Below are 21,677 nucleotides of genomic sequence, written 5' to 3' on the forward strand. Positions count from 1 at the left end.
TCAGAAAGGTGAGCTGAAATAAGTATTAGCAAAGATCGCTACCCTATTAAGAACAGCAAAACACTGGCTACCAGCAAGAAGGCTGGCTGCCTTTGGACACTTTCTAAGTGCCTTATCAGCACTCATCCCAGTCTCTTTCGTTTCCTTCCTTTCATTGTTATCCCAGAGTTGTACATGTCTGACTTAAGAAAACCAGTTAGATACTCAAGGACTTCTTCCATTTCATTATCTTAGAGAAAGAAAAAAAAATACATCTCAAGCTTAAAAATAACACTAGTATCATTGGTAGATAAAAGAAGAACATCATCTATTCTTAGTTCTCAGTAAATATTTTGGGAAATTTACTGTCTTACCAAGGAGCAAGGTGGATCCCGAGACAAGCATTCAAGTGCAAGTCATTTATTTGGGATGTGGTCCCTGGAAATACTGAATTGTGAAGTGAGGGAGGAGAAGGCCAAGAAAGCCAAGTAGATACATATTATAGGGCAAGTTCCCAATGACATCAGTTGCAGTGTAGTCATGGGAAGGCTTTCCAGGAGACCATGCATCATACAAGGCTCAGAGCCATTCCACCAAAGACATGAGGCAGCTGGGGCCTTTTATACCAACTGCTATCAGTTACTGCTTAAGGGCTGTTCCTGGGGACTCTCCTTTCCTGGTGCTTCTACAGGCAATGCAGACTATCATGGCCGGAGACACAGACTCTGCAGTTGGAAATCTACCTTGCAACCACAGACATGGTAAGACCCAGAGGCATGTGGGCCTGGATTTGACAGGTTTTTGTTCCATCTCCTGACAACATGTATTCAGTTGAAAATGACTAGAGTCCCTTAAATACACGTTTCAACTGTGATATCCTCCCTGTGCAGATAGCACGCTGGAAATTCTCAACAGGCCTTCCAGCAACGTCATTAGCAATGCCATCATCATCACCTCTAAAGCAATTCAAGCATGGTTCAGAAGTGCTAGTAAATGGACCGCAGCAAAATACTTTGGAAGGCACTTGAATAACAGCCAACGCCCAATGAGCATAAGCACCATTCATAAAACACTCATAGAAAGTCGTCAGTTACAGTGAAGTTCTGGTAGAGTTTTATGATTCCTGCTTTGAAGAATATATAACAGATACCTAATATGTAATAAATTATTACCATTATAATTATTATTATTTTCTCATTATTATGACCTTCGTTAACACAATCACACTGTATTTAAGTAGCTAAGTTGTGTCCAGCTCCTTGTAACTCCATGGATTACAGCACACCCGGCTTCCCTGTTCTTCACTGTCTCTCGGAGTTTCCCCTAATTCACATCCATTGTGTCGGTGATGCAATCTAAACATCTCATCCTCTGATGCCCCCTTCTACTTTTGTCTTTTCCAATGAGTCGGCTCATCACATCAGGTGGCCAAAGTATTGGAGCTTCGGCTTCAGCATCAGTCCTTCCAGTGAATATTCAGGACTGATTTCCTTTAAGAGTCACTGGTTTGAGCTCTTTGCAGTTCAACAGATTCTCAACAGTCTTCTCTGACACTACATTTAAAAAGCATCAATTCTGTGGTGCTCAGCCTTCTTTATGGTCCAACTCTCACATCCATACGTGATTACTGGAAAAACCATAGTTTTCACTAGATGGACCTTTGTTGGCAAAGAGATGTCTCTGCTTTTTAATATGCTGTCTAGGTTTGTTATATCTTTCCTTCCAAGAAGCAGACATCTTTTAATTTCATGGCTGCAGTCTCCATCTGCAGTGATTTTGGAACCTCCCAAAATAAAACCTGTCACTGCTTCCACTTTTTCCCCTTCAATTCACCATGAAGTGATGGGATCAGATGCCATGATCCTAGTTTTTTGAAGGCTGAGTTTTAGGCCAGCATTTTCACTCTCCTCTTCTATCCTCAACAAGAGTCTCTTTAGTTCCTTTTCACTTTCTGCCATCAAAGTGGCATTATTTGCATATCTGAAGCTGTTGATATATCTCCTGGCAATCTTGATTCCAGCTTGTAATTCACCCCACCCAGCATTTTGCATGATATACACTGCTTAGACGTAAAATCAGCAGGGTGACAATGTACAGCCTTGACATACTCCTTTCCCAATTTTAAATCAGTTAGTTGTTTCATGTCTGTTGCTTCTTGACCTGAATGCAGTTTTCTTACCAGACAGATAAAGTGATCTTGTAGTCCCATCCCTTTAAGAATTTTCCAGTTTGTTGTGATCCACACAGAGGCTCTTGCCTAGTCTATGAAGCAGAGGTAGATGTTTTTCTGGAATTCCCTTGCTTTCCCCATGATCCAAGGAATATTGGTAATTTGATCTCTGGTTCCTCTGCCTTTTCTAAACTCAGCTTGTACATCTAAAAGTTTTTATTTCACATACTGCTGAAACTTAACTTGAAGGATTTTGAGCATAACCTTAATATCATGAGAAATGAATGCAATTGTCTGGTAGTTTGAACATTAATTGGCACTGCCCTTCTTTGGGATTAAAATGAAAATTGACATTTTCTAGTCCTATGGCTATTGCTGAGTTTTCCAAATTTGCTGACTTATTGAGTGCAACACTTTAACAGCAACATCTTTTAGGATTTGGAATAGCTCAGCTACAGTTGCATCACCTCCACTAAATTTGTTTGTAGTGATGTTTCTTGAGGCCGCTCAACTTCACACTCCAAGATGTCTACTCTTGGTGAGTGACCACACCATTGTGGTTATCCTGGTCATGAAAACCTTTCTGTTCACTTATTCTGTGTATTCTTACCACCTCTTCTTAATCTCTTCTACTTCTGTTGGTCCTTGCCATTTCTGTCCTTTATCATACCCATCTTTGCATAAAGCATTCCCTTGATATCTCCAATTTTCTTGAAAAGGTCTCTACTATTTTCCATTTTTTCTTTTCCTCTATTTCTTTGCATTGTTCATTGAAGAAGGCCTTATCTCTTGTTAACATTCTCTGGAACTCTGAATTCGGTTGGGTATATCTTTCCCTAGGTTCTTGCTTCTCTTGTTTCCTCAGCCATATGTGAAGCCTCCTCAGACAACCATTTTGCCTTCCTGCATTTCTTTTTCTTTGATATGGTTTTGACCACTGACTCCTGTATAGTGTTCTGAACCTTCGTTCATAGTTCTTTAGACACTTTGTCTACCAGATCCAATCCTTTGAATCTATTTATTACTTCCAATCTATAATCATAAGGGAATTGGTTTAAGCCATATGTGAATGTCCTTGTGGTTTTCCCTACTTTCTTCAATTTAAGCCTAAATTTCACAATAGGAAGTTGATGATATGGGCCACAGTCAACTCCAGGTCTTGTTTTGCTGACTGCAACCATCCTCAACTACAAAGAATATAATCAATCTGATTTCAGCATTGGCATCTGACGATGTCCATGTGTAGAGTCACCTCTTGTGTTGATGGAAAAGTATGTTTGCTATGACCAGTGTGTGCTTTTGATGAAACTCTCTTAGTCTTTGCCCTATTTCATTTTGTATGCCAAGGCCAAACTTGATTGTTACTCCAGGTATCTCTTGACTTCTACTTTTACATTCCAATCCCCTCTGATGAAAAGGACATCTTTTGGGGGGTATTGGTTCTAGAAGTTCTTATAGATCTTCACAGAACTGGTCAACTTGAGCTTCTTCAGCATCTGTGGTGGGGCACAGACATGGATAACTGTGATGGTGAATGGCTTGCCTTGGAAATAAGATGAGATCATTCTGTCTTTTTGAGACTGCACCCAAGTACTGCGTTTCAGACTCTTTTGTTGATTATGAAGGCTCCTCCATTTCTTCTCAGGGATTCTTGCCCACAGTAGTAGATATAATGTCTACCTGAATTAAATTCACCAATTCCTGTCTAGTTTAGTTCACTGATCACAATCACGCTATGCAGCCTCTATTCTAGACAAGCATGAATGAATTTCCTAAGCCAAGCTGAGATTGCTTTATCTAAATATACCTCAGACTTACTAGTGTGTACTTGGACTCTTGAGATAGTGTTAAGAAGACTTATAAATGTTTTGTATGCAGGACTATTTTCATGATAGGTTCTTTAAATTTCTGTGATAATGTGATGAAATTTTCTGGCCAGGGTCTTTCCTAAGACCATTTCATATGTCGAATTGCAGTCAGTTGGCACATGGTATTTGTGACTGTTATAAATGTCGTGGAGCAAACAAAGCAACGCATTAGCCAAGAAATTTTGTGAAAATCAGTATGGCGAGAGGGATCCTGGCTTATCAGCACAAGCAGAAATTTCCCTGTGAAGTTGATGATTTTACTGGCAAATTTTAATCTTACTAGTAATAGATAAAATTGATGTTAAACACTTAAATACCTTCAGTAATTACACAGTTTCAATTTACCTTGGTCTTCTTTTAACCTTATTCATATTTATATTGTTACATATGTATTTTTGTAAGCCATACTAGATCATTTTTTTTAGAAAGTCAGTTCAATCGCGTCCAACTTTTTGCGAACCCATGGACTGCAGCACACCAGGCTTCCCTGTCCATCACCAACTCCTGAACCTTGCTCAAATTCATGTCCATCGAATCAGTGATACCATCCAACCATCTCATCCTCTGTCATCCCCTTCTCCTCCCACCTTCAATCTTGGCCAACATCAGGGTCATTTCTAATGAGTCAGTTATTTGCATCAAGTGGCAAAAGTATTGGAGTTTCAGCTTTAGCATCAGTCTTTCCAATGAATATTCAGGACTGATTTCCTTTAGGATTGACTGGTTGGATATCCTTGCAGTCCAAGGGACTCTCAAGTGTCTTCTCCAACACCACAGTTCAAAAGCATCAATTCTTTGGTGCTCAGCTTTCTTTATAGTGCAACTGGAGAAACCATACATGACCACTGGAGAAACCATAGTTTTGACCAGATGGACCTTTGCTGGCAAAGTAATGTCTCTGCTTTTTAATATGCTGTCTAGGTTGGTCATAGCTTTTCTTCCAAGGAGCAAGTGTCTTCTAATTTCATGGCTGCAATCACCACCTGCAGTGATTTTGGAGCCCCCCAAAATAAAGGATCTCACTGTTTCCATTGTTTCCCCATCTATTCGCCATGAAGTGATGGGACCGGATGCCATGATCTTCGTTTTCTTAATGTTGAGTTTTAAGCCAACTTTTTCATTCTCCTCTTTCACTTTCAACAAGAGATTTTTAGTTCTTCTTCACTTTCTGCCGTAAGGGTGATGTTATCTGCATATCATTTCTCCCTGCAATCTTGATTCCAGATTGAGCTTCATCAAGCCTGCCATTTCTCATGGTGTCTTCTGCATGTAAGTTAAATAAGCAGGATGACAATATACAGCTTTGACGTGCTCCTTTCCCGATTTGGAACCAGTCTGTTCTTCCATGTCCAGTTCTAACTGTTGCTTCTTGACCTACCTACAGATTTCTCAGGAGGCAGGTCAGGTGGTCTGGTATTCCCACCTCTTGAAGAATTTTCCAGTTTGTTGTGATCCACCCAGACAAAGGCTTTGGCATAGTCAATAAAGCAGAAGTAGATGTTTTTCTGGAACTCTCTTGCTTTTTTGATGATCCAGCAGATGTTGACAATCTGATCTCTGGTTCCTTTGCTTTTTCTAAATCTGGCTTGAACATCTGGAAGTTTACAGTTTACTTATTTTTGAAGTCTGACTTGGAGAATTTTGAGCATTACATTGCTAGCATGTGAAATGAGTGCAATTGTGCGACAGTTTGAATATTCTTTGGCATTGCCTTTCTTTGGGATGGGAATGAAAACTGGAATGGAAATAGTTAATTGACCCAAGAGCTTATTTTGACAAACTTACGGATTCAAAGATGCTCAGGAGAAAGCAAAGCTTGTCTTCTATGATCTCTAGTTTCTTCTCTTTTATAATTGTATTTTGTTCTATACTTCTCAGTATTGTAGAATTGTAATCTTTGATGATTAAAAAGCAAGATTGATTAATACCCAAACTGAGAATGGAAATAAACAGATTATACTTTTTAATGTGAACCAGAGTGATTGTTCCAAACATAGTCTGTTTATTTTTAAAGCCCAGGCTCTACAAGTTGCTTTATACTAGTCTCTAAGTAGGATTTCACATTCCTTTCTTTTATAGTTCTATTACAAAACTTTAGCTTCATGATTCAATGAGTTATTTTTGGTTTTGTTTGGTTGTTTTGATAGAAGAGAATAAAGAGAAAGATGAAGCGACATCACCTGTTTTTTTTTTCTTTAATTGTTGTTCATAAACTCCTCTGTTGCCCTAGCCCATGAAAGCTCAGAGATGTTTGACATATTTCTATGATTATACCAGGACAGCAATGTTGCAGAAAAGACTGTGCAATTCAGTGGCCCATTTCTAGCTCCTAATGACAGAGAGAGAAGTGAGAGAAACAGTCATGAATCAGGGCTCCTCAGCTCTCAGTTCTCAAATCTTTTATGTCTTTAATGAAATGTCTACACTCCTACTACCAGCAAAGCCTAACAAACAAAGATTGGTAACCTTTTCAATAGCAAGGTTGGATATGAAGAAAAACTTATAGCATTCTCCTGAAATAGCTGGTTGAGAAATCCAGTCTGCTGATTAGGAATTTTGATTGAATCAAAAAAAACACAAAAAACAGCTTTCGTGTGTCTATGTTCTATCCATGACCTGGATGCCAAATAAGTCTTCAAAAGAGACATTCGGGTATCCATTCACTCTTTTTCATAAAATTATACAGTTGGGCTCTCAGATTTTTAAACATTAATCTAAGAAACTCCATCTGCAACACCATGTATTTCAAACGGAATGACATATTCTTCTGTTCGTATTTCTGAAATTCATCACATATGGAAATCTTCAAGTTGTATTGGAGTTTTTATTTATTATCAAATGGAGCTTTTGTGAGGAAAGCAACACTTTTTTTTTTTTAGACAAACCCAATTTTGTTTGCATATAAAATATAATGTGAAAATTAATATTGAACTGTGTTTGCAATACTGTGAAAATACTGGGATCTTATTTTGACTAATTATACATCTTAACTTATAATGAAACATTTAGCAGAGACATATTATTGCTTTGCACTTTGTTTTAAAGGAAAGGTGTGAGTTTTTCTATCTTGGCTGTGTTCCAATTCATGCAAAAAAATTACATTTTCTTTTAAAAAGTCCTCTGCTTTGAAACTACCTTTCGTTTTCTTGCCTAGAGTTCATACTTTTTCTAGAGATTCTTGCATATCAGAATAAGATGACAGCACTACAGCAAGCTATGGGATTCTCTGAGATGAAAAATAATCGGTTATTATATATATTTTAAGTGTTAGACACTATAATGCCATGGGTCATATCTGTCCTGAGGACTCTCTATATGGAGCCCAGTCATTTACATCTTGAATGATTTTAAAGATTCATGATAGATAAAATTTACATTAAATTCAGTGTTCATAAATAGCATTTGATTGGAACACAGTCACGCTCTTTTTTTTGACCCACTGTCTGTCATGTAGTATCTTAGTTCCCCTGCCAGGGATTGAACTCATGCCCTCCATGGTGGAAGTGCTGCATCTTAACCTCTGAAGAGCCAGAGAAGTCCCCTGTGCTCATTTATTTGTTTATCCATTTTTTTGCTACAATGTTAAAAAGTTGAGTAGGTACCACAAAGACCATATAACCTATAAAATCTAAAATATGAGCACTCTGGCTCTTTACAAAAATGTCTTTGCCAAATTGATCTTTATCTCATTTCCTCCTATAAATACTTAGACATAACATATAGATCACAAGTATGAATATATAGATCGTAGACCATGTCTATAGATTTATAGACCGTGTGTTGTAGTTTTATCTGTACTTATATATGATGTATCCTAGATCATCAGTGATCTACTTATCTACAGATATATCTGTCATAGATCTATCTCTATCTGTAGCCATGTACACATGTGAGTGTTGGACCATAAAGAAGACTGAGAGCTGAAGAATAGATGCTTTTGAATTGTGGTTCTGCAGAAGACTCTTGAGTCCCCCTTGGACTGCAAAGAGATCAAACCAGTCAGTCCTAAAGGAAATCAACCCTGAATATTCACTGGAAGGACTGGATGCTGAAGTTGAAGCTCCAATACTTTAGCTACCTAATGGGAAGAGCCAACTCATGGAAAAGGCCCTGATGCTTGGAAAGATTGAAGGCAGGAGGAAAAGGGGGCACCAGAGTATGAGATGGTTAGGTAACACTGACAACTCAATGGGCATGAATTTGAGGAAACTCTGTGTAATCGTGGAGGTCAGGAGAGCCTGGCAAGCTGCATATCCATGGGGTTGCAAAGAGTTGAACATGACTGAACAACAACAAATCTATGATCTATTTTAGATGTATGTACATCTATGAGTTATCACAGGCCTATGCATCAATAATCTGTCATAGATCAATCTATACTTATACAGCTCTGACCTATCTCTGAACTATTTGTATCTGTATATTTATAGGAGAGAAAGAGAAGAGAGAGATTCACCATATAATTTAAAAAATTGTCATTTAATTTGGACATGGCCATACTAGTACTAAACTTACAACGATGAAGATTTTTGTCCTAACTTATACTTCATGCAAAACTGACACACAAAGTAGCCAACAAGAGTTTCCATCCTGTTGTCACATGAACAAATTACTAGCCCAGCTTCATTTAGACAGGGCTACTGCCTCCAGGCAAAGATGTGGTTTGTACCTTTAGCCAGACAGAGAAGTTTAAGTAAACTCCTCTCAACATGCCATTTTTCTAGCTACCACACAGACTCACACAGGCCCATAAAAAGCTTGAAATTTACTACATTTCTAAAAGCATGCAGTTTGTGCAGTAGCTAACTGTCACACTCCAGATAGTCATCGGTGAAACATAGTCACAAAACATATCAGTTCTTCCTCTCCTTTGCCAAGAGATGGAAAATCATTTGATCACACAAATACCTTTTGATTTTCTTTTATATTTTTATAGCTGAAAATACAAAGCTGACTGGTAATGTGGGTATTTGTTGCTTTAAAAATATCCTTCTACTAATTCTAAAGGCAGCATAGCAAATATTTTGCGTAGAGAATCACTATTGTTTGTTGTATGACCATAATCACTTTCCTGAACTAAGAAAACCGCAGAGAATGAATCTTTCGGATTCCGGCTCTGTGTGCCTAGTAAGCACTTTTTAGGGAACAATCGATTAGAAGTAGATTTCATAATTTCAATGTATATGTAATTTGGACTAATATTATGAAGGATAAAACCTTTCCTTGTTATTTTCCCCAGATTATTATCACTAAGGCCTGCGCTTACAAATACTGAAAGTAAGTGAATGGAAATTTCCAACTATAGTTAATTAGCAAACTTCCTTGGTTCTCAAAAATAATTTTCTTATTAGATAATTCAGACTAATATCAAGATGATCTGGTTCATGTAGACATTAACTGTCATTTAATGATTTTAAATACAATGATGCTACAGAACTTAAAAAGCCCACACCCATTAAAATTCTGCTTAAATAATTACCTGCTGTTTCTCATTGTGAGATGGCCTTGTAGGCAGGCTTATTTGATAATAAGGACTCTTTGAGGTCATTATTTGCTCTGTGTGATATTAATAATAACTTTTACATGTTAAATGAAGATAAAGATCTACTCTTAGGTCTAAGAGTTATTAAGTGTCATCCTTTAGGAATGTTGGGAGGCAGGAAGAGAGGAAATGAGGGAATTCACATTTCAGAACATTATCTAATCCTGGGAAGACATAAACCATAGCAAAGACCGAGGCACAGTGCTGCTATCAGAAGGTAGAATTGGCCTTCCCCCAGACAGTCTGGTCAACTAATCCCATTTCAGGCTGATGTACTACCTTCATTGTACCACCTTCACTTCTTTCTCACTATACTCTTCCTCTCTGCCTACAAACACTTCAGATCATCGTTTATCTGAAAACAGTGAAACTGACTCTTGTCTGCAAGCTGCCAGTTCCTCACCAGTGAAGGAACTTGTGCAAAACTGGATAGGCCCACTCAATTTATTTCACGATAGGATATCAAAATAGTTGAAATGTTGTTGAAATGATATTTTCTGGTATATTAAATCATCTGTTTGGACATTATTTTTTTAACTGAAGACAGAATATGCTCTTTTTCCTTAAAATAGAATCAATTCCCGGAAAAAGTAAGTTTGCAGGAGAAATATTAAGAAAGAGTCTTACTTGAATGCTCAGAGCATTTGATAGCTTTAATGTCCTGTTAAAGGGAAGTCACTAATTTTCTTTTAAAAACGATTAATGAGGAAAAGAAAAAGAGCATGTGACTTTGCAAAACAGGGGAAACGCTGATTTAAATATATATGAGAAATACTGCCTCTTTTAAGCACTTGGGTACATGTATGTTTTACTACTATATTTGTTTTTCTTATCAGATTCTATTTTGTGTTGATTTGGAAAAAAAAAAATAACCTCTAAACATGATCCCTGTTAAGTTTCAGATGTCTAGAAATTATATTGGTATTTTTTGTCCTAAACTATTAGAATAATTGATCACAAAAGCCACATCCTGGTTCAAAATACTTTGGAATTAAAAGGAATTTTTTAATACCTACTTGTTTTGACAAATAGAATCTTTAGGTTGTTTAGGGCTAGGAGTGCCATAGACTTCTAAGATAAATTAGTTTCATTTTTATTTTTATTACTGTTATTGCCAGCTTCCTTTCCAAATTACATTTTTAATAAATTTGATCTATAGCCATTTTGAAGGGTGAAAGCTCATAAACACATCTTTCTGCTTTAATTGCCTTTATAAAGCACTTACTCAAAAGGGCAGTTTTTCTTCCCAGTTGTGCCACCAGTTTTTATAAGTGAATCTGTCAGCCTCCCAGGATTAACTGAAGCTCACTGCTGAAAATGAATCATACACTTTAGGGCATTGATATATTCACACTTAAATTTATATCAGAAAAGAAAAGAAAACCATTGCCTCTTCTGGAGTTTGGGTGACAGTCCCAGGTACCATTCTAATTTCTTTACAGTAATAGATGTATGAGATTCTACAAATCGTGGTCCCACTGTCGAACCACCGCGGCTCCTCGGTTTGGGGCAAAGAACCACACCTTTTGTCATAGGACAACAGGCTTGAGCAAGTTTTCTGCTCCTATTTATGTGTATGCTCCTCCCTGGTGATCTCATCCAGAATTATGAACTAACACTCCTTCCACACACCCAGGACTCCCTCACTTGGTTCTCCACCCTGACGTCCCCTGAATTCCAGGGCGCAGAACCCACTGCCTCCTTTCCCCGAATGTCTAACAGGCACAATCAGACTCAGCGTGTTCAAAACAGAGCATCTGAATCCACCCACAGCCTGTCTACCCCCCTCAGTCCAGAACCCCAACATGTAAAATGTAAAATTCCCCCAAATCTTGGAGGAATCCTTGACTCCTTTTTCCTTGGCACAGTCTCTACTGAGTCTATTAATAACTTTGAAGAACTCCACCTTCCCAAGCAAACGTGCACACACAGGATCTGACCGTGTCTCAGCATCGACTTCGCTCCCTCTTGGACCAGACCACAGGGTTCTCTTGCCGCCACTGAACTGTGTTACTGACAGATCTTCCTGCCTCCAGACAATCCTCCAAATGCACAGTAAATTAGGTCATTGCACACACGTACTCAGAAGCTGCCAGTGGTCTCCGTCACGTATAGAAAGCAGTCTAAGCACCCTGGGAAACAAGGCTGGGCCTGAACATGTCGCTGTTTCCTGTGGTCTCCATCCTTCCATGCTGCTCACTGATGTTACTCAACACCCCTGGCCTTCACGCTTTCAGGAGCCAGCCACAGCTGCATCTGCCTTGGGCTGGGTGGGTGCAAAGCACAGTTTCTTAGGAAGACACACGGGGTGGAGTTGGAGCTACAGCATGTGTTTTGTGGCTTTTGAGTGGGGTGGGGAGCAAATGCACATTCAGATCGAGTGGCAGGGAGAGAGTGGACTGAGCATCAGGCAGGTAAGGGCTGACGGCACTGGGATCTTTTCCAGAGGAAGCCCAATCTCTCTGGATCTTGAGATTTCTACTGGACTGGGAGGGGAGTCCTGGGATGAGAAACGCCTGGGCATTCTGGGTGCCTGGAGTCCCCGCCTCCTAGATTCCTCAGTAGGTAAGAGTCGGGACCAGGTTACCAACAAGCAAACCGCAGTGCTCATGGACGCTCCCATCTATCCTGCTTTTGTCCCTCAGTCTGGAACTTGTTTTTGTTTTCCCTATCTGCCACACCTCTCCCAGAATTTTGGATGTTTCACTCTCCTATTCTATGTTTCACCTCCCCAACAACTTCCCAGGAAGCCTTTTCTATTGAACCTAACTCCCCATACCTATCTCAACCTGTCATTCTATAACCTTGCACTTTATAATTTTTCTACATAACTTTTATCACTACTTGACTTTCAATATATTTAGTTATGTATTTTTGCTTCTATCAGTAGAATGTTGGCACTATGAAAGATGGGAGGTAGTCTCTTTTTTCCTCACCCTATCCTTTTTGATAGTTATATCTTTTGAAAGAATAATATTCCCCCATGTGGTAAAAGTTGATTTGATTCCCATGGAGATAGTCACTGGATATCAGATTTGGAAATATAAACTTAAACATTTCGATGCTAGGCCCAAGATGGCAAACATGCTTCCTGCCTTGGACACAATTCAGGAGGGGAGAAGTAGGAGAAAGGTAGAGAAAGCAATGTTGAGGCATCGCAGTTCCAGGGAATGTCAGATCCTGAGAATATGCGGAGTCAAAAAAAAAAAAGGCACCCACTTTCAACTGCACATACAAAGTCAATAATGTTAAACCGGAAAGTGGAAATCAGGAATCCATTGCCTTTCTTAGTTGTAATTTGCCATACAAACTCAGCAGTTAAAATGGACTGCATGTTTGTGTTCCCATAAAATTCATCTGTTGAAATGCTAATCCTCAACGTAACTGTATTAGGAGGAGGAGCCTTTGACGGGTAATTAGGTCATGAGGGAAGAGCCCTTGGGAATGGGATTAGGGACCACATAGGAGGGGCGACCCTGATGCTGGGCAAGATTGAAGGCGGGAGGAGAAGGGGACGACAGAGGATGAGGTGGTTGGATGGCATCACCGACTCAACAGACATGAGTTTGAGTAAATTCTGGAAGTTGGTGATGGACAGGGAGGCCTGGCATGCTGCAGTCCACGGGCTCCAAAGAGTGGGGCACAACTGAGCAACTGAACTGAATTGACCTGAGGAGGGTTGAGAGCTAGCTTTGCTACCACGTGAGGATAATAAGGAAATGTCAGCCACCTGCTTCCCTGTGGCTCAGACAGTCAAGAATTTGCCTGCAACGCAGGAGGCCTGGGTTTGATTTGTGGGTCAGGAAGATCCCCTGAAGGAGGGCACGTCTATCCACTTCAGTATTCCTGCCTGGAGAACTCCATGGACAGAGGAGCCTCATGGGCTATGGTCCATGGAGTTGCAAAGAGTTGGACTCGACCGAGCAACTAAGCACATCTCTGCAAACTGGGAGAGGACTCTCATCAGAGCTCTTGTAGGCTGGCCCCTTGATCTTGGCCTTCCAGCCTCCAGAACTGTGAGAAAATTCTGATGTTGATAAGCCACTCAGTTTATGGTATTTTGTCATAGCAGCTGAACTAAGACAGCAGTCATCATATTTTGTTGTTCATTTGCTCAGACACGTGCGACTCTTTGCGACCTCATGAACTGCAGCATACCAGGCCTCCCGGTCCATCACCAACTCCTGGAGCTTGCTCAAACTCACGTCCATTGAGTTGGTGATGCCATCCAACCATCTTATCCTCTGTCGTCCCCTTTTCCCCCTGCCTTCAATCTTTCCCAGCATCAGGGTCTTTTCCAGTGAAGCAGTTCTTCGCATCAGGTGGCCAAAGTATTGGAGCTTCAGCTTCAGCATCAGTCCTTCCAATGAATATTCAAGCTTGGTTTCCTTCCTACTTTCATCATATCTTAGTAGTTGTAAAAATCCTTGGGAGGTATTTTAACAATGAGTACTTTTTACTCTACATCTGAAATTTTGGTTCTTTAGCTTCAGAGGATACTGAACATAGTTTGAAGAATAGTTACTAGGATCATGAGCTCTTTAAACTATTTTATTTCAATAGAGTGAAAGGAGAAATACTAATTTTCTTTAGATGAACAATAAAAGGTTATCTTCAAGATCATCAGGATTAGTGATTAATGAACAACAGGTTTAAGAAACATCAATCATGCATGATTAATTACAGTAGGTTCACAAGGCATTGGATTTATGAAGTTATTGTTAATTTACATGGATATTATCAAAACAGCATTGCTTCAGCCTCTCTACTGGGGCAAATTGAAACAATTATAGCATTGATATCACATGATTGTTCAAAAAAATTTGATGATTTATAACTCATCATTATATATAGTCTGGTATAGAGTAACCTCAGGAAACATTGGTAATTATTATTAATATTATTTTTATTATAATTAATATTGATGTAATATTAATAGAAATAATACTTAGATAACTTTTACAATTTTGCTCATATGACTATTATTTACATTCTTAATTTGCTTACATCTGCTTTCTTGGGGTGTGAAACTGATGTCTTACGGCCCATTGATTCTGGATTAGTTAAGTACAAAAGCATTCTGCATTCTAAAATCATTTAAAGTGAACTTCATCAGGATGATAATTATTCTAATTTTATCTCTAAGAGTGACTTGAAATTGGGATTTACTTTTGAATACAGGCTGTTAAATTAATATTCATAAATACATATTTATATATAGCATGAAATTTCCTTATAGAAAAATCACAAAATGCAGAAAAAATTATTGCCTATAATATCACCATATGACATTCATATGTCCCAGGCAGAATTTCATTTTATTGCATTCATAATCATTTTACAAAAGTGGAACTGTACAAAGGGAGCCCCTTACTTTACTAAATACTTATTATTTTTTCTAATAAAATATATTTTAAAATTCATTCTATGTTAGTTTTCATTTCATCAGCTTTACTGTTCAACTTTGTGCCCTCTGGAACTTGAAAAGATGTAGCTTGCCTTTATAATCTAAGTGTAGCCATCATTTCATCAAGGGGATAAAAAAGGACGTGTTGTCCTCTACTATAAATCCTCCAGTGACCTTCCAGATTCCTCAAGGAAGGAAAACATCCCTGGTATTCCATTCTCAGAGTGATCTTTGAGTGAGGATAGTGAGTCTATCTTTACTCCCCAATGACATCCTTTAAGGAGAGCTGCTCCTTTAATTATGCACAGTGACAATGATATATTTGAATAGCCACAAAAGAGAAGTCAAGTAACACTTAATAGACTTTAATTACATCTTATTCAGAAAGAATTATTTCCCTAACAAGAATTCTAGCTCAAAATTGCAGCTCTGTGAGCCTGGGTGTTTGACACATATTTCAGCTCCCAAACAGTCTGGTGGTCAGATACACTTTTACATAATATTGCAGAGGACTGTCTTTTAACTGACAAGTGGAAATCGTGCCAACATTTCTTTCTTTTCCTTTTTTTTTATTTGTTGCTGCCTCATGCTCTACAGACAATATGCCCATCCTTCAACTATACAGCTTCAATAGAATTGTATTTCCCTTTATTTCTCACTTTTATGCCTTTGTTTTGAAAAGCAATGGTGTGTAGATAAAGGCTTAGGAGTAAGAGAGCCAGTGAGCTTAGTTTCATCTGTACATTTGCTTGCTGTGTGACTTTGGGCATGTTACTTAACCTGCCTAATGCTCGATTTTCTAATTTGTAAAATGGACATGTCATATGTTTTATAATTTGATTGTGAAATCTGAATGAGAGGCATAAAGATCAGCTGTCATCCTGTGCGTCTTCAATATAGCTTTCCTTCCTTCTCTTTTATTGGGTTGTGCTTTGGTCCATATTTTGCTGTGTGCTTGTCACCTATTTAAAAATTTCTCATCTCTTTTGTTTTCATTATTTCCAGAATGTTCTCAGCTGCATCAGATGTGACTGGACCCGTCTGGCTTATCATTGTCTCTTTTCATCTTTACATTTCTTTTCTTTCAAATGAGACCTTTGTTTGCTTCCTTTGCAAAAACTCTGAAGATTTCAACTGGAAGGACACAGCACTTAGATTCACTTTCAGTTCAGTCGCTCAGTCGTGTCCAACTCTTTGCGACCCCATGAATCGCAGCACGCCAGGCCTCCCTGTCCATCACCATCTCCTGGAGTTCACTCAGACTCATGTCCATCGAGTCCATGATGCCATCCAGCCATCTCATCCTCGGTCGCCCACTTCTCCTCCTGCCCCCAATCCCTCCCAGCATCAGAGTCTTTTCCAATGAGTCAACTCTTCGCATGAGGTGGCCAAAGTACTGGAGCTTCAGCTTTAGCATCATTCTTTCCAAAGAAATCCCAGGGTTGATCTCCTTCAGAATGGATTGGTTGGATCTCTTTGCAGTCCAAGGGACTCTCAAGAGTCTTCTCCAACACCACAGTTCAAAAGCATCAATTCTTCAGCGCTCAGCCTTCTTCGCAGTCCAACTCTCACATCCATACATGACCACAGGAAAAATTAGATTCACTTAACATTTGTAATTTAGCTTCTACCTTTGCTGGATGACAGTTATACACCTGCTCTAAACTCATTCCTGTGATTTCCCAACTGAACTATCATATCACCTCCCTGCAAGATTTTCTTGACCTAAGGGATAAAGAGTAACCTTAGCAATGCTCTCCTTGTCATGATACCAGACGACCGTTCACCCAGTACCTTCTGACCCAAGACTGCATGGGCCATGACACATTTTTCATTACAACAGCATCATTCCCAGAAAAACTGTTTTAACAGCGCAGTGATGCTTGCCACTTCGAGTTCTTTATACCTTCCCAAGCAGCCTGTGAAAACACTGTCATAGGAATCTTCCCTTTATTGAGCTACCTGTTTCAGTTCTACTCAAATGACTTTTTAACTGGACTAGAATGTCTGCTTGAATGCCAGATACTGAACTTGGGACAATTTTCTTTATCAACTCATTGATTGCCCAGTCTTCAGGTTGGGGAGTGAATCTCCCATTGAACCAATTAGTTCTTCATCTTTGACTTTCCTAGTAAACATTCATATGTTTTTTTTAAAAAATCTTTTGTTAAAGTTGAAATAACTTCATTATCCAATGGGAATTCCCATTGGAATTAGTTCAGTTGGTAAAGAATCTGCCTGTCATGTAGGAGACCCAAGTTCAGTCTCTGGGCCAGGAAGATCCCCTGGAGAAGGAAATGGCAACCCACTCCAGTATTCTTGCCTGGGAAATCTCACGGACAGAGGAGCCTGGCGGGCTACGGCCCATGGAGTTTTAAGAGTCAGACACAACCTAGCAACTCAACCACCACCAATTATCCAATTCCTCTTTTTTTACATCATTTCTTGCCATCTGCTTTGATTTTTAAGCTCGGCACAGTCTCCTTTGTTCATGAACATAATGTTTGTGGAGTTTCTGTATTTTTGACTTTATTTCTTTTTCTTTCACTTTGGACCTATTGACATAAACAATCCTCATTTTGCTCTCTGATTTTGCTCCAATCTCTCCTCTTTGTTTTTTCCCCCACTGCTCTCATTAAATGAATTTAAAACGGAAAGTGTCTTGGCTGCTATTAATTCTTTTTGCTTCACTATTTTTTCTCAGAGCGCCTCCTCCAGACTCTGATGTTCTGACAAAGAGGAAACCTTCTCACCTTAATATTTCCTCTGGTATTTGAACCACCGCCCGGTCCTGTGGGAATGCCTTCATCTCTGAATACCTTTTCCAATTGATCCAGCTTTCAGGGAAGCCATTAGAGTAATGATCTGAAAAGGCAAACTTTTCTCTTACACATAAACCATAGCCACCCTGGGACTCATCCTTTACGAGCATTTTTCCAGTCTCTATGTGGGTGCAAACATGCAAACATTATAAATTCTGTATCCACATACACGCTTCAGGCTGCAGTCCCTGGGGTCGCAAAAAGTCAGCCAGGACTTAGCGACGGAACAACAACATATATATTTGCCTCCTTTGTTTAGTTGTTTTTAGTCCTATCAGATTTTTATTTTTATTTTTATTTTTAAAGAATCTATAGTCCTTCCAAATGTGACCATTTTCCTTTTTCATACTGAAGGAAAGGAGACGTCTCCTTGAGTAATCTCTCCCCTTGTGTTTCTCAGGACCATCGGCAGGGGGTGAGAGCGGGGAGGGCTGCAGCACAGGCTATGAAGTTAAATCTCTTTTTTCTCACAGTTTACGTCTGGAGTCATCTGACTCAGAGTTCATTTACTTCTCAAATGTCTATACTTCTTGTAATGGTTCCAAATAGAGTTACTTTTGGCACAACGATTCCTCATTTCCTAGACTCATAGTCAAGACAGTTTATTTATTTTGGGCTCCAAAGGCTTTAACTCTGACCTCTGTGTTTTAATTATCTGCTTTCATGCTCTTTTTTTTTTTTTTTAAGTTCTGATATGCCTATGCTTGTGGCTTCCCAGGTGACTCAGTGGTAAAAAATAATCTGCCTGCCAGTGAAGGAGACTTGGGTTCAATACCTAGGTCAGGAAGATCCCCAGGAGAAGGAAATAATAACCCACTCCAGTATTCTTGCACGAAAAATCTCATGGACAGAGGAGCCTAGTGGGCTCAGTCTATGGGTCGCAAAAGAGTCACATGTGACTTAGCAGCTAAACAATGATAATGATAATGCTTATATTTATCTGACTTGTGCTTCATGATTTTATTTAAAACCTCTTCTCCCCTTTCCATGATTCCTCAGAACTGACAGGTTCTTTATATTCATGAAGCACAATCTATCTTCTTAATTTCCTCTTTGTTTATTATTTTGTAATTGAGTTTCATTTATTATGAACTACTTTTTTCTTTTTGCTCTTCCTTCCTTTTCATGCTGTATTCTTTTATTTTTCTTTTCTCTCTATCATTCCCTTTCTTCTCTATAAACTTCCCCAAAGCTGTCTCTAATGTACACTCTACTTCCTTCAGCAGAAGCTCTGTTTTTTTCTTCTTTTCTATTTTCTATTCCTTCTGATCACCACAAGGTGTTTTATTTGCTCTATTTTTCCTTTCTTCCTTCACCACTACAATTGAAATTATTTATTATTTTTTTATATCCTCTTCATCTTGCTGAAGCTACATTTTTGCTGCATTCTCCCTCTAAAAGACTCTGAATAATTTTCCATAGTTAGTAGGGGGCTTAGACAGTCTGCCTATAATGTGGGAGACTTGGTTTCAATCCCTGGGTCAGGAAAATTCCCTGGAGAAGGAAATGGCAACCCACTCCAGTATTCTTGCCTGGAGAATCCCATGGACAGGGAAGCCTGGGGTCACAAAGAGTTGCACATGGCTAAGCAACTAACACTTACTTACTTACAATATTTTAGTCATGTATACCTCCCTTTTTATTGTAATGTACTTTTAAGAAATTTACATAGACATACCTCTTTTCGTCATAAAAATTATAAAAGTTCCGCTAGCAACTGCAGCTAATATTTATTGAGTGCTTACTAAAATGTATTAATTGCTCACTGATATTTATTAAGAGCCTACTCTATTCTGGTCCTTCTGTGAAAGATTTCACCTGATGAATTCTCTGAAGTAGGTGCTATTAGCCTTTGATACTACAAATCACAAAACTGAGTTTTGCAGATGAAACTGTACAAGTTATGATATTGTTTGCTAAAGCTCAAAGTAAGAGGCTTAATCTCACTTTGTAAGAGTCTAAACTAGGATTCAAACCAGCCAGTCTGTGACCTCAGAGCCCCCCAGAACTAAGTCTGGGGAGCCCAGTCTAGGTGTCTGTGACAATCTAGAGTGCTGGCATGCAGGGGGCGGCTGAAGAGGGAGGAAATATATCTATCTATCTGTAATTATGCATATTATATATGTTATTGTGACTGATTAGTGTTGATGTACAGCATAGACCAGCACACTATTGTAAAACAATGATCCCCCAATTAAAAAAAATTAAAAAGTTTACATTGAGTAGAAATAAGAAGAGAGTACAAAAATGTCCTTTAATTATTGAATAAATATATTATTTCTTCTCAGAATCAACAACTATAAAGAGCCAAACACATATATTCATATGTGAGTATATTAACCTGACATATTTAACTACCATGATTTTTGAGATTAGATCAAGATGCAATTGTATAGTTGTCCCAATTTGTCTCATTATAGCTTATTTAAATACAATTAACTTATTGACATCCATAGAACAAAAATCAGATGCAATTATTCTATTTACTCTTGGAAGTAAATACCCTTATGGTTACTTTAAGGTAAAAACAAAGACAAGTGAAAACTCCACCAAAACTAGCAGCTCAGACCTTCAAATATTAAATCCTAGATATTAGTGATTTAATTTTCACTCTAAAGAAAATCATCTTCCCTCCCTCAAGTAGCTGCTGTCATCTTTGCTTTGCTGTCACTTTCTCCCACTCTCACAGGTTCAGAGGGCAGGAAGAGGAGAATAAAATGAGAAACAATTTATGGCTTTTGAATGAGGTCTTAGGATAGCTTTCTGTGCTCTGTCCTGTGAGATGCGTAAAATTGACACCTTCCTTTTTCCTTTGTGAAGTTCTTCCAACGTTTGGTTCATGGATACTTGTGATTTCTCCTTTTAGCCACTGATTTCCCAGAGCTCCATTCCATACAGACCTCTCCCTGTTGGAGACCCGTTAGTTTCTAAAGAAACTTCCAGGGCAAGAATAAAACACAGCCACATCTGGTCCATGGGCAGTACTCATGCCTGCATTACTTTGACAGACTCTTGGACTAAAGGCTCATTCCTGATTCCTGCAGTCACTTTTTTTTTTTTTTTTGACTGCCCTCTTTTTCCCTTTAATTTTTAGGATAAGGGTCAGACCCCTGTCTCCTGTATCTCCCACCCTTAGGGCGTGGTTGGCAACCTCTAAGGGTTGTGTCTGACGCCCTTTTCCCTCCACGGGGCCAAGAGTAGAGGAAAGAATGGGTCGGGGTGTAAATATGCAACAGAGCAGCGTCTCCCTTTTCTCCAAGTAACAAAAATAGCACTCTGCTGTGAGTCATTTGCTCGTCCACTCCATGCTACCTGTTTACCTTCCTGTGTACGAGGATCTCATGAGCTGTGATACAGATTATTAGAAGAGTTCTGTGCAGAATCTGAATTTCGCTGTTATGTTTTCTCTTGGTATCCGAAGTGTACATGATTACTCAGGTGTGACTCTTTTTGACCCCGTGGACTGTAGCCCATGGGATTTCCCAGGCAAGAGTACTGGATTGGGGTGCCATTCCCTTCTCCAGGGGATCTTCCTGACCCAGGGATCAAACTCATGTCTCCTGCATTGGCAAGTGGATTCTTTACCAATGAGCTACCTGGGAAGCCCTATTGATAACCATAGTTACTATACCATAGTATGATACCTTTCATACTAAGGTTGACATGTCAAGTTGGCAGGGATACTAACACTTCCATCTCATATCCTTACTGTATACATAAAGTCTTTCATTTTGTGAACTTTCTCAACTTTGTAAAAATCCATTTTAACCTTTGGAAGGAGGAATGAGAAAAGAGATTAGAAACGGATAAATTGGCATTGCTACATGCCAGGTGTTATGTACTCTCGCATCTGGAAGCCCATGTCTTCTTTAGGAATTCCAACAGTCCA

The sequence above is a fragment of the Oryx dammah genome, unplaced genomic scaffold (assembly GCF_014754425.2).
Source record: "Oryx dammah isolate SB20612 unplaced genomic scaffold, SCBI_Odam_1.1 HiC_scaffold_26, whole genome shotgun sequence".
NCBI lineage: Eukaryota > Metazoa > Chordata > Mammalia > Artiodactyla > Bovidae > Oryx > Oryx dammah.